The sequence below is a fragment of the Protopterus annectens genome, chromosome 7.part0, assembly GCF_019279795.1.
Source record: "Protopterus annectens isolate FY-2018-M chromosome 7.part0, PAN1.0, whole genome shotgun sequence".
NCBI lineage: Eukaryota > Metazoa > Chordata > Ceratodontiformes > Protopteridae > Protopterus > Protopterus annectens.
Window position 1 is genome coordinate 1,316,515,713 of NC_056739.1, and position 14,756 is coordinate 1,316,530,468.

General features: G+C 36.1%; 1 protein-coding gene across 1 annotated transcript in view; it reads left to right on the forward strand.

Moving 5' to 3' along the window:
• Positions 1 to 14,756, forward strand: part of ADAMTS9 (ADAM metallopeptidase with thrombospondin type 1 motif 9) — a 1,232,634-nt gene that overhangs the window by 1,132,139 nt on the left and 85,739 nt on the right. The window lies entirely within an intron of this gene.

The window sequence follows — 14,756 nt, forward strand, 5'->3', positions numbered from 1 at the left end:
GGTATATTGTATGGAAAAATGTAGTGTGACCATGAAGTCACTATATATGTACATTACGGGGATTTTGAGGAGACCCTCAGATGCAACAGATACAGCCCAATCTACAGAACATGTTTTTTTAAGTATGTTTCAGTATTCTTACTTTTGATATTTTATCTACTGCTTTTATGACACAGTAAATGAATACTGCACAGTGCCATATCCTATTTATATTATCAGCTTAGAAATATAAGATGTTCACTTTTCACAGAATGTCCAGATTTTTGCCTTATATTTTTGGTATATTCCTCATAATATTTTATTGAAGTCAGTAAATAATGGCATACATTTGAGTTTCAGACTTCATATATTTCAGAAAATGCATGCTAACACAAAACTTGTCATTCTAACAACTTTCTAAGTTTATAAGAGAAATATTTAAAATCTGACCCTATTTTTTGGGCCTTTGTCCCTCCATTATTTTAGGCTTTGTCCAGATTTCATGTGCTAAGAGGCTGAGAGGTTTGGTGCTGTAGTACAGTTGTTACAGGACATGAAGGAGCTGTTTCAGCAGAAATTGTGTGCGTCATTGGAAGAAACCAATTTACAAAAGAAAGGATGTATTATTAGAATCCTCCAGTCAGTAAGATTGAGGGATGACATTTTTAGGTGAAATGCTGTTACAGAGCAAGTTGGAGAGTGGAAAGGATGTTTCATGGGACAATATCTTCAGTTGGAGGAATATGAAGCTATTGGTGGTGTTTGTTTTTGCTATTTTGAGGAAAACTGCCTGAAAAAGAAATTGTTTGCTGAAACTGTTAAGGAAAGTGCATGGAAAGTGGTGAGAGAGGAGCAGAAGAAAGGTAATGTCAACAATCCAAGGAAGTTCATAGTAATAATTCAGAATAAAGAAGAAAAAGAAATGGACAGGTATGACATAAGGAATAACTTGGTGCCATCGGGTATAAAGGCTCAAGGGGTAAGATCTTTTATTAGTATTCACAAGGAGGGATTTTGTGACATTACATCTGAGATGATTTCTGCTATGGAAAGTTTTTTGGGGAGAGTGTGAAAACGAAAAGAACTGTATTCCATGGAACACATGGGTAGTCAAAGCATTTCACAATGAAACAAAAAAATATATATGTTCAATTTTGAACTGAATTTCAAAAAGGGACTTTGAAGAGACATTTAAGTTAACTATGTAAAGAAGTTATGGCCATTACTATAATTTGTGATAATAGAGGATTATTGACTGGTGGATGTTACAAAGATATTGTATTGAAAATAGAAAAAGAGAAATCTACACGTATTTCTTGTATGATAAATGTAGGGAGAAAAAGGGAGTTGTAAAATATTGAGATACCCTAAAGTGTGCTTTTTGCCTGTTGAAAGAAAGATCAGTTGATACATAATTATCATAAAAGGAAATATTATATTTGTAGGGAAATAACTCATGATGCAAAAATATGAATTGAGATGTTATAAATGCAACAAAATTGGGAATGTATGTGCAGATTGTAATGTAGAGAGAAAGGAAGAATAGAACAAAATAAAAGTAAGGAAAGTGTTCCAAGAGTAGAAATAGTAGAAATAAAAGATAAAGGCGATGTAGGGTAGCAAGAACAAGATAAAAATAAAGTAAAATGGAAAAATGAAACAGAAGAAGTTATAGGAAAAGGTTCTGAAATAACTAATGAGAAGATATAATTTGGGATACAGTGAAAGGGAAAAAGTATCATATTGGTAAAAGAACAAGAGAAAGAAAAAGAAAGTTCAAAGGGACAAGTATAACAGAGAAAGAAAATGGGCATTGCCAGTAAGATAGCTGCTGAATTTATCTAAAGAATCACACAATATCTAGCATGCTACAACATAGATAGGGTGACAGTTTGAGAATTATTTCAGTAAATGTAAATAATAATTAAGATATAAGTAGAAGAACATGAATTTTAAGCTGATGTAGTAAGAGTGATGCTAATGTAATAATAATGGAAAGATGTACAATTTCTGACACAGGAAGACAGACTGCAAACAGAAAAGATTTGGGGAGGAGACACAATATGGAACTTGAAAAAGACTAATGTGCTGGCATAGGTGTGCTTTGTGAGAAGTCAGTGAAAATATTAAAAATAACACTGATAATGGGAATGTTAAATATTGTAGATCTAAGATGGAATAACCAAGAATACGGAGTTGATGTTACAGGTAAAGAAAGGGAAATTTTATGTCATAAAATTTCATATTACTTAATAATAAATTTGAATATATTGGTGGAAGATTTCAATTGTGATTTGTGAGGGGAAAAAAAGAGAAGGAGTGATATGCAAAATGTCTGAAGTTATAAAATGTCAGTTAAAGATTTGGAATAATAATTCATGGACATATAGTTGGGGTGCATATAAAACTGAAATAGACTATTTAATTGTATCACAAGGTTTAAATATTGCTGAAGGAGAGACAGTTGTAACAGGTTTTTGAGATCATTTAGCTGGATAGAGATAAAGGAAAATAAGGGGTATAACAGAATGGGAAAAGGAATACAAATAATAAATGAGGGAATATGGGGTTAAAAATGGAAAGAAAATAATTACACAATTATGGAAATATCACATTTCCACGAGAGTATTTTATAAAAAGAATGGCCCATGTGGTGGGTCTCTTTCAAAGAAAAATATATATATTTTTTTTAAAGTGGCAGATAGTTGTAAGAAAAGCAGAAAAAGCAAATTCTAGAATAATGTGTACAGATGATTTAAAGGAGTCAGTAAAAAATGATAGAGAATGTTTGTGACAGAACAGATAATTTATGAAAAGAATCAAGAGAAAATTAAAGAATTATATTTTTTAAGAAAATACATTTCTTACAAGGTAAAAGAGAAACAGTATCAGTTTATTTGAGTAGCTTAGTAAATGAGAATACAATAATAATAAAAGCACAATGAGAGAGGTGAAAGATGAGAAAGGAGAGCTAACAAGGTCCTAGGAACAAATTATGAATATTGTAATAAATTATGGAAAGGAAATGTTTAAAGATAGAATGAAAGAACAAGAGAAATATGGAATGCTCAAAGATGATCATAACGTGAAAATACAGAATTGGAAAATGATATTTACTTATATGAATTAGATAAAGTATTTGGACAATTTAATCTACAGTCAGTTGCATGACCAGATGGAATAGAATATCAAGTATGTAAGAACTTTACAGATTGGCAGAAAAAAGAAATAAATATTATAAATGAATTGTTAAATGAAGGTTTTATTTACAACGTTTTATGCAGTAAATTATGTAAATTTGTGTCAAAAAGGAAGGAAAACGTATATTAAAATTGGAGTCCTGTAGGATCAAACAATGCAGATTACAAGATTTTCATGAATATAATTCAGAAGAGAAAGGAAAGAAATGTGAAACATTATGGATGAGAGCGTATATAGTTTAAAGAGGAAAGGGTATCAGGAATTATTGTTGACAGTAAGGTACATTGTGGATGATGTTATAGATAGAAAAGAAAAAGCTAAGATTATATGATGAGATTTAAATAGAGCATCTAATACAATAGAACATGGCATTTTATGGATAATTATGAAGGAGAATAATATTAGTGAGAAAATTAGGAATCTATGTTGTTCACCATATGATAAAAATAAAGTAAGAATTTTAGCAAATGGATGGTTTAGCAAAGAAATAGATATAAGAAAGGATATACATCAGGGATGTCTTACAGTAGTATACTATTAGGGTTAGTTATGAATACATTAATTAGACACATAAATATAAATAGGAAAGATGCTACCTAATAAGTAATGAAGGGATATAATTTCTGGTTATGTTGACTTATGCAATTATATTATACTGATCATGAGAAACAAAGTTTGGATAAAAGAAGTAATATGCTACTAATATGAATGTCTAAACATAATATGCATGACTGCAAATAAAGAAAAATGCAAATGATATAGTAAAGATAAGAATATATTTTTCAGTGAATGAAATTTCTGTGTTAGGAATAAGATTTACAGGTAAAAGTGTAAGGGAGGAAAAATAGAAAAGGATAATAGATTAAATAAAGGAGCTTTATTGTTTTTGGAAAGCATACAACTTTTCTTTTAGAAAAAATGTTAATTTGATTATTTCATCATTCTGGGAAAGATAGCATACTTAGCAAGTATTTATATATTACCAATACTTTAAGAAAAAGAAATACTACACATATTTTTTTTCTTTTATATAGGGTTTGAGACTGAATTCCATAAAAAGAGAAATTTTATACATGGATAAGGGAGATGGCCGTTCAGGATTAATAAACCCTACTGTATATGCTGTCTCACTGAATTTGTATGCAGTGCTGCATTGGATAAATGAAAAAAATGACACATTAGTGGTAAAACTATTAAAATATAAGTATGAACAGTTTAGGGATATGTTAAAAATTTTAAAAAAAGGAAAAGGAAGTATAAATGAAAAACTAGATATGAATAAGAACAAATATTCCTATGGAAAATTAAAGCTGAGTAAATTGAAAATGAGAGAAATTACAGTGTAATACTGTCATTATACAATATCATTGTCTTAATCCTTGAGTTGGTTTAATAAATGAAAACACTAAAGCTATAAAAGTAAGAAAAGCATGGTGTATTAAACAAGTGGAATGTTGAGACTTTTATGGAGACCAGAGATTAATAAATTACCAGTAAAAATAAATATGCCATATAAAAATAATTGAAAGAAGATATATATTTATATATTGTGGTAAAGAAGAAAGAAACTACAGAATATATTTTCTTAAAATGTATATGTGTAGCAAAATTATGGGAAAAATATTTGGCAATAATTTTTTTAAGAAATAAAAGACATAAATAAAATAAATATGGATGTGATTATGTCTTTATCTCCTTGACTAACTCTTGGCTGCTGTGCGTCCTGGGCTCTAGCTATCTACCTATTCCTGCATAACTGCCTGTCCTACTTTAGAGTTGATAACCTGCCCTTCCTGAAGATCCTGGGTCCCTGCATTAAATAATTCCTACTTTCTCTTCCTAAAATCAGGGAAAAGAGGCTATCTTCTCCCAGAACTCATCCCTTCAAGGAAGCCAGAAACCTGCCTAGCTGCCTGTCCTACTTTAGAGTTGATAACCTGCCCTTCCTGAAGACCCTGGGTCCCTGCATTAAATAATTCCTACTTTCTCTTCCTAAAATCAAGGAAAAGAGGCTATCTTCTCCCAGAACTCATCCCTTCAAGGAAGCCAGAAACCTGCCTAGCTGCCTGTCCTACTTTAGAGTTGATAACTTGCCCTTCCTAAAGACCCTGGGTCCCTGCATTAAATAATTCCTACTTTCTCTTCCTAAAATCAAGGAAAAGATGCTTTCTTCTCCCAGAACTCATCCCTTCAAGGAAGCCAGAAACCTGCCTTGCTGCCTGTCCTACTTTAGAGTTGATAACCTGCCCTTCCTGAAGACCCTGGGTCCCTGCATTAAATAATTCCTACTTTCTCTTCCTAAAATAAAGGAAAATAGGCTATCTTCTCCCAGACCTCACCCCTTCAAGGAAGCCAGAAAGTATGTTTGTTACTCTTTGTAAAATGATATTTTTCCATACTAAGTAGAGAGTAACTGTCCCTTCCCTGCCAGGATAGCCAGCAGCATTACAACTCTGTACTCCTCTACCTTCATCCCTTCCCTCTTGTTGCTCCTGCACTTGACTTCACTCTTCCCACCCTTACTCCTAAACCTACTTTTCCCCCCTCAAGCTACTGCAGCAGTTCAGTGTGTAGCCACTAGAGGGCACCATTTTCCCAGTACACCTAACCTACAGCTTCTGGATAGAATCTCTTAGGTGATTAGTTTTACCTTACTTGTTTCTTTCTGTCCCACTTTCCCCATTTATATTTATCATAATTCTCTTATCTACCCAACCTACTCAAACAATCATTACCTCTATTACCTCCTTCAGCTACCCCCTCCTAACTTACCTCTAATAGTCAGAATTCCACTGATTGTTTTCCTCAGGTCTTCTTCCTTTACTTAGCTCAACCCCTCTCTTCTTCATTACCTCCTACCTATCTATATCTTCATTACCTCCTACCTATCTATATCTCATTCCCACCTTTACTTCCCGATCACTACTCTTTCCCTTTCCTTACTTCACCTACCTGACTAGAATATGTCTTATCCGCTTCCTGCCTCCATTGCCTGTTGCTGAATTACTTTCTATTATCTAGTCTTGACTTATCTGTACCTCCCCCTACATATCTCCCTCCTGCTGTTCTACCTTATATCCTTCTGACCTATTAGATATACCTGGTCCTAGCCTTTCCTGGTCTGTACCTCCCCCTTCTGCTCTCCTCCCCTCACTACCTCACATCCTTTATGACCTATTAAATATACCCTGTCTTCCGAGGCACCATCTTTAACTCCTTGACTAACTCTTGGCTGCTGTGCATCCTGGGCTCTAGCTATCTACCTATTGTAAGTACTTGCACTATATCATTGCTGTTTATTTAAATGGACTTCATCTTTAAACTCGAAGACAAGATTACTTTTTAACTGCTATGTTCTGTAAAGTGTTACCGTGTCTGTGCTGGTGTAGTCATTGCCGTAAATAGTGGTTTGCTTATGTGCTTTTCTGTTGAACTGGTTCATATTGGCATAACTGTAGATTCCAATGTTGTGTGTCTGGGTCTGATATTAATACACACAGATAGCGTTAGGTGTATCGAACATTTTTGGCTTTATTTGCTGCTTTTTCAGTACTCAACAGCCATATTTTGCTCTATTATTTAACTTGAAAGTGCAGGTCTATCTTCTAGTCGCAAAGACTTTTAGATTATGTGCGGTACACTTTGAGCAGTGGAACGCTGACCTGCCTACCTGTATGACGTCCAATAGCCACTATCTAACATATTTAGCTCACAGATAACGCCATGGTATACTAGCGTTTTAATACCTGTAAGATGTTCAATAGCCACTTTCAAACATAATTTGGCTTGCCGGTTTATTGAAAATGCCATGTTATACTCGCGTTTTCACTGTACGTTTCCCTGGAGGAAAGCCACTCTCTAACTTATTTGGCTTGCCTGTTTACTGTAAATGCCAAGTTAGACTGGTGTTTTAGCTTTAATTTCCTATGCATAAACATTATCACTCCAGTCACAACGCCATATTTTAAAGCGGTTTTGATAGTGAGTTAATGCACATTAAACTAGTTAAACTGTGTTATTGTTTATGTAACTGTGCAGCATCTCACTATCTCCTCGCTTAACAGTATTCCCACATCAGCCCAGCGAATCAAGTGTTGTTGCTACTTTTTCTGTTAGATTGGTTAACTTAATGGAGGAGCCTCACTACCCCTATGTATCATGTAATATATTTACTATACAGTAGTGGGCATTTTGGTATTAGGCTTTACTTTACCTAGGTTTACTAATTATTACCATAGAATCTAGCTAACTTTTTGCTGGCATAGTTAGCATGTTCATTCTGGTAAGAAACTAGCCTAACAGGTTAAGGTGTATAGTTGCTTACTATTTTGTATTGTTTCATTCTCAGCGTGTTAAGTAGAACATTTTTTGGAATGGAATTTAATCTGTGTGATAGTCATGCATCCACTGTATTGAACTGCTAATACTATACATATATTTGCTATAGTGATTCTAATTGCTTGTATTTGCTTACTGGTCATTGTGAATGAAATTTAATCTGCATTACAGTCATGCATACACTGTATTGAACTTCTAATACTCTACCTATATTTGCTTTAGTATTTCTAATTTGTTTGTATTTGTTTACAAGATAATATGCTCTCACTATACTATTGTTGTAACTGACTGATATAACCTAAAGGTTTATTTTCATTGCCCACCCCTCTTACATAGCTATATTGATTTAGAGTGTATTCTTGTATATTGTTTAACTGACTAGGACATTTTTTGACTTTGCTCAACTGCTAACTGTTTTTTTCTTTGTTCTTCACTACTTTCTCTTCTTTCTCCCTTTGTCTACCCAGCCTACCTAGCTGCCTGTCCTACTTTAGAGTTGATAACCTGCCCTTCCTGAAGACCCAGGTCCCTGCATTAAATAATTTCTACTTTCTCTTCCTAAAATCAAGGAAAAGAGACTATCTTCCCCCAGAACTCATCCCTTCAAGGAAGACAGAAATTATGTTTGTTACTGTATGTAAAATTATATTTTTCAATACTAAGTAGGGAGTAACTATCCCTTCCCTGCCAGGATAGCCAGCAGCATTACAACTCTGTACTCCTCTACCTTCATCCCTTCCCTCTTGTTGCTCCTGTACTTGACTTCACTCGTCTCACCCTTACTCCTAAACCTACTTTTCCCCCCTCAAGCTACTGCAGCAGTTCAGTGGGTAGCCACTAGAGGGCACCCTTTTGCCAGTACACCTAGCCTACAGCTTTTGAATAGAATCTCTTAGGTAATTAGTTGTACCTTACTCGTTTCTTTCTGTCCCACTGTCCCCTTTTATATTTATCATAATTCTCTTATCTACCCAACCTATCAAACAATCATTACCACCTTCAGCTACCTCCTCCTAACTTACCTCTAGTAGTCAGCATTCCACTGATTGTTTTCCTCAGGTCTTCTTCCTTTACTTAGCTCTACCAGATCTGTTTGCCCTGTGGGCTCACTCCACTCCCCTAACCTACCCCCAATTCCCACCCACCCCCACTGCATCTGACCTTATACCTCTCTAACCACACCCAATTTCACCATTAACCAATCCCATCCCACAATCTCATTATACCTTTCCATCTTCTAAGACACTCCTCCTATCTTACCATACACTTCACCCTTCCACTCTCCACCTTCTACTCTAGAACACTATGCCTATTCCATCCTTATCACCTTACCTCAAAACACTACTTCTATTTTCAATACTTCCTTTCCTTTGCATTCCTTACACTCTAACTGCCTATGAACATCTCAGTTACTCTAGCTTCCACCAGCCCAAAAAACAAACATCCCCTCCTGCTTTACCAACTAGCCTTAAACACATAAACATAACATCCACTACCGACTATTTCCTCCAAAAGTATCATAGAGTCACCCATATTAACTACAAACACCATCTTATTAAGAGAGGACATAACATACTGAACCCTTCTCTAATCCACACATATAGACTACACCTACACCTCCTACAAGATGGTGATATACATCCCAATCCAGGCCCTACCAACATTAGTCCTGCTTCCCCTAGTAGACCTTCTACCTCTCCCCCTCATACCCCTACAAGGCCTCATAACTCCCTCTTCTTAGCTCACTTAAATATACGAAGTGTAAACAATAAAGTTACACACCTTCATGCCCTACTGGATGTACATGACTTTGACATCCTTTGCTTAACCGAAACATGGTTAAAACCAACAACCCAAGACTATGAAATCACCCCTCCTGGATATAACATTTTAAGAATGGATCGCCTTAACAAGAAGGGTGAGAGTGTGGCCATAATATACAAAGCAGGGCTCCAACTTTCACTACTAGATTCTCACCCACCATCCACTACTAACTCTGAAATTATTATCACTAAGCTACAGCTAAATACTTGTAACTCCATTTACATTTTATGCTCATATCTTCCTCCAGGCAATAACATCAACTCCCTAGAAAATATCCTTTGCTGGCTGTCCATTAACTATCCACAGGAAACCATTGTGCTAGGTGACTTTAATATAGACTGGAATACCTGTAATACTGACAACCCAACTAATCACATAAATCTACATGGCTTCTCCAGAATTATCACCTCACCTACTCACACCCATATATCCACCAACAAAGAAACCACCCTTGATTGGATCCTAATAAATGCCCAGTCCATAACCTATAATGTAGGTATACTGCCTGATGACCTTAGTGATCACTCCCTAGCATATATTATTAGGAAAAACTTAATATACCCTGCCCTACAACTTTTAGAACTACTCACCCAAATAAACATTTCAACTCAGAACACTTCCAAATGAACTGAGTGTATGTAACTGGACACCATTAAAACACCTCCAACTTGAAGAAGCTGTGACATATAATTGCAAGTTCCTTGAAATCCTTGACTACCATGCCCCTTCCTGTAGCCTTAGGAACTCCTCCAAAACAGCTCCATGGCTTACAAAGGAAACTAAGAAAAACATTTTGTTAAGAAACAAATTCTGGGCCAAATGGCGTACCTCTAAAAACCCATCTGATCATGTAAAATTTAAACAACTCAGAAACTCTACTAAAACATATATAATATCAGACAAAAAAACTTCTTCTTCCAACTTCAAAATACTAACCAGCAAAGTCCACAGAAATGATGGTCAGGTATCACTAGACTCATTCACCCAGGCAATTCTAAAACTCCAACCCCATCTGGAATTACCCTTGACACTCCCAAACAAATTGCTAACTCCTTCAATAACTTCTTTACTGAAGCCATCCAGTCACTTGCTAACTCTCTGCCTCATGTATCCTCTAATCTGCCCTCCTCCTCACAGACCTCATCTCCAACTTTCCACCTCTACCCTGTCCCCACATCCCTCATCTGTACCCTCCTTCAAAAACTCAAACCCTCTACCCCTTCAGCAGATCATTTGCCTTCTAAATACCTTCAAATTGCCGCCAAAGTTATTGCCTATCCAATCTCTATCCTTATAAATAGAACCATTATTGAAGGTACTATCCCAGCCATCTGGAAAGTTTCACATATCATCCCACTACATAAAGGTGGCAACTCTTCAGAACTTTCCAACTTCCATCCAATTGCCCTCCTCTCTCCAATAGCAAAAATCATGGAAAAATGCATCCACCATCAGCTATTAGACCATCTTCTTCAAAATAACCTATTATCCAGATCCCAGCATGGCTTTCGACCTTTCCATAGCACCACTACTGCCCTCCTTTCCTTCTCTGACCACATCAACAAAAATCACAACAATAATACCCTGTCCTCTGCTATCTCTATTGATCTTTCAAAAACATTTGACATGGTTAACCATCAGCTACTGCTGAATTTTCTGAATTCCCTCTCATTTGATACTCAAGCATTACAGTGGTTCAAGTCCTATCTAGACAATAGGCAACAGGCAGTGCTATGGAAAAACACTCTATCCTCCCACCTACCTGTCACCCTTGGTGTACCCCAATGATCCATATTAGGCCCTCTTCTGTTCTCTATCTTCATAAATGATCTATCTGTTAGTATTCCCCAAGCTGTAACTATACAATATGCAGACAACTCTACATTAATATCTTCAGCCACAGGGCCATCTGAACTGCAGTCCCTCACCCAGAATACCTTTGAGCTTGTAGAAGAATGGTTTCTACAGTGGTGTCTCCTCCTTAACCCCAAAAGACTAAACTCTTGCTCTTTACTCCTACACATAAGTCCACCCCACTTAACTTCACTATCAAATCTAAAAATGGTACAGTCATATCTCCTGACACTACTACTAAACTCTTAGGAGTAACTATTGACCACAGCCTTAACTATGATACTCACATCAACATCACAATCAAATCAGTAAACTGAAACCTTGGCTCCCTCTACAAAATAAAGCCCTTCCTTACTCCCATAGCTAGAACTACTATTGCCCAAACCCACCTTATCTCTACTCTAATTTATGCCTCTCCTATATATACAAATCTATCCAAATGCAACCTCCACAAGCTGGCAGTCTCTTACAATAATATTGCCAGATTTGCTACCAGCTCCCCTTTTAGAACACACCACTGCCTAAATCTGAAGCAGCTTGGTTGGCTTGAATTCCACAATCAAATTTTATTTCATCAACTGAATATTGCACATAAAACCATTTACCACCCAGAAAACATACCAATTCTCACTAGTCTCATCTGCCCATATAAAAATTTTACACACCTACGCTCAGCCAATAAACTTCTGGTATCCATACATAAACCCAACAACAAAGCAGGAGATTCCCTTTTCTCTAATACTGTGGGGAAAAGTTGGAACCTACTTCTCAGTGAACTCACATCACTATCTTCAACTACACTCTTCAAAAAGAAACTAAAACAATACCTTAAAAACCATTGGCTATGTCCCTGTTCAAACCCTGACTTAGACTATCTCTGTCTATTTACATCACAATCAGTCTTCCCAAGTTTCTTACTCACTTTATTGCCACTTTAAGGCCTCTACCATCTAGATGCTCTAGTTGCTCATATACACCTAAGATGTAATTTACCTCTTTTTCTCTCCTGAGTTTCTCTCCCTCCACTTACTCTTCCAATCCTGTTTTCAACTACCTGATCTCCCATATTCTGCAGAAGACTTTCTTCCCACAGCATTCACAAAAAAACTAAGTATTACCTTATCTTATTTTTGTGCTATTCTTCTGTTCCATCAATGTTTGCTAAATTACCTTAATCACCTGTTTTTGTCTAGCAACCTATCTGCATCTGAAGTTTAATGTTCTGTAACATATTACTTAATACTTTGTGTGTCTAGTCTGTTTTAATGTGGAGCTTTTCTCCCTGGGCCTCTACTGAAAATGGACATATATCCAGCTAGAGTAGCCCGGTCAACAAATGTAAAATAAAAATGTAAAATAAAATAAAAATAAAATATTGATACTATTGGAATAAGAGCAGGGGATATGTTAATAACATAGATAAAATATTACTTTTGTAATTGGACTATTTGGAATGAAAGGACAAATGAAATCATGGTTAACAAAAAAATGAAGATTAGCAGTAATTTTAAGAAGAGTCAGGTGGTGGTTGTGGAAGAAGGAGTGAGGGTCTAATACGGAAGACAGAGAAAAATGTTAAATATTAAGAAGAATAAGACAATTGTACATGTGTTAATGAAGAAATAAACTTTTAATGAGGAAGAAGACTAATTTTACAAAGTGAATCAGCAGTCTCCCTAATACCCTGTAGGAAAGGCATCTTATTTCCCTCTACCTGCCTATATGGACACCACCACCTCTAGAGTCTACTGCCTTTGTGACTGCCAAAAAATCCGCCTAATTATACAAAAATAATCTGCAGTGCATGTACTATTCCCTAATCTACCTCTTGATCCATTAAGTAGTTATAAAATTCTTACAGTGGTGTGCACAAGAGTCAGACTTATACTGGCTTTAGTTACCCCTCCTCTTCCATTAGCTGTTCTTCACTACCACGTTGATATTTGACCATCCTAAGACTATAATTCACGTCTTCTAAAACTGCTAACACATAATAACTAAGTAAAGTGCCCAGGAAATTAAACTCTGTAGAAGGACAATGGCCTCTGCTTATTAATCCAGCTGGCAGATTGTTTCTCTAACAACCTGGTTGGCCTCATTGTTCAACCCACTCCGTTCACTCTCGCTACACTCGGGCTCACTCCTTCCCCTACCTTACCCCCATTCCCAGCCACCCCCTCTTTCTCTACAGTTATGCTTCACTGAACTCCTCCCCTAGACTAATTACCCAATTAACATCTCATAGTACCAGTCCATCCTGTCATGTACTACTTTACTAACCACCCCCCAAGTTAGACATCTCCACATCGCATGCCTTATTAAACCAGATCTCATTTTGTTCCACCCATACATTCTGAAGCATGCCAATTACCTTAAGAGTCACTATGCTTAAAATAGCTCTCTTATAATTATTTGGAATTCTAACTCAAGCCATGCCAGGTGCTACCTTTTTGCATAAAAACCTCTACTGAATCCCTACTACAACAAACCCACACAGTTAGTTTTACTAATATAGCATCCTCCCTATTCAACCTTACCAACACTCATTTTATAAAACGTCATATCTTGCCCCACACCACCAAACAAAAGCTTACAATGCACATAATACCTAAGCATATTACTAAATCCAACAACTTCCCTCTTCTCTTAGATCTTCTCTTAAAATTATCCAAGTGTGGGGATATTCATCCCAACACAGGACCTGCTTATCCACAAACCTCCCTCCAATCTCCCTCAACAAAAGATCTACTATTTATTGCATTAAACCAACATGGTATCTGCAATAAAATTACAGAATTTCATGCATGGCTTTCTCAATACTCCACTGATATAATAGCTGTAACTGAAACCTGGTTAAAACCTCATATTCTAGATACCAAAAATCATTCCCCCAGGGTATATTTTACGGCCTGATAGAACACATAAAAAAGGCAGCGGTGTAGCCTTAATCTACCATAATCATTTAACAATAACCCTTACCTCTAAATCTATCCCATCTTTTCAAAGCACTAAATTAATCATAGCAACTTTACAAATAAACAACTCCAAATGCTTAAACATTGTTGTTCTGTATATTCCACCAGGCTAAAACATTCCTATATTAGAAGACTTTCTTTCCTGGACAACCCAAAAGCTAGCCAATGAAACTATCATTCTAGGTGATGCTAACATTCACTGGATAGATCTAATCTCTGACTACCCTATCAATAGCATAAATCTGCATGGCCACACACAACTTATCTCCAGTCTTACAAGAATGCAAAATATTCTCCACTGCTCAAACTTAGACTGGCTCCCAGTCACAGACCCCCATAAATATTCAGACACTGGTACCCTCCCTAACTTCCTAAGTGATCATTCACCAGTATATACCTAAAGATCCCACATTCATGACGTGAAACCTCATACTTAAAAAACATCCAGAAATCTAGCCAACTTTAACAAACAAATATTCAATAATATACTAAAATCCATGAACTGGACCCCACTAAAATCATTACCTTTGGAAGAAGCACTTACTTTAATAAAGTGTTCTTAGATACCTTTAATAGCCTGGCACC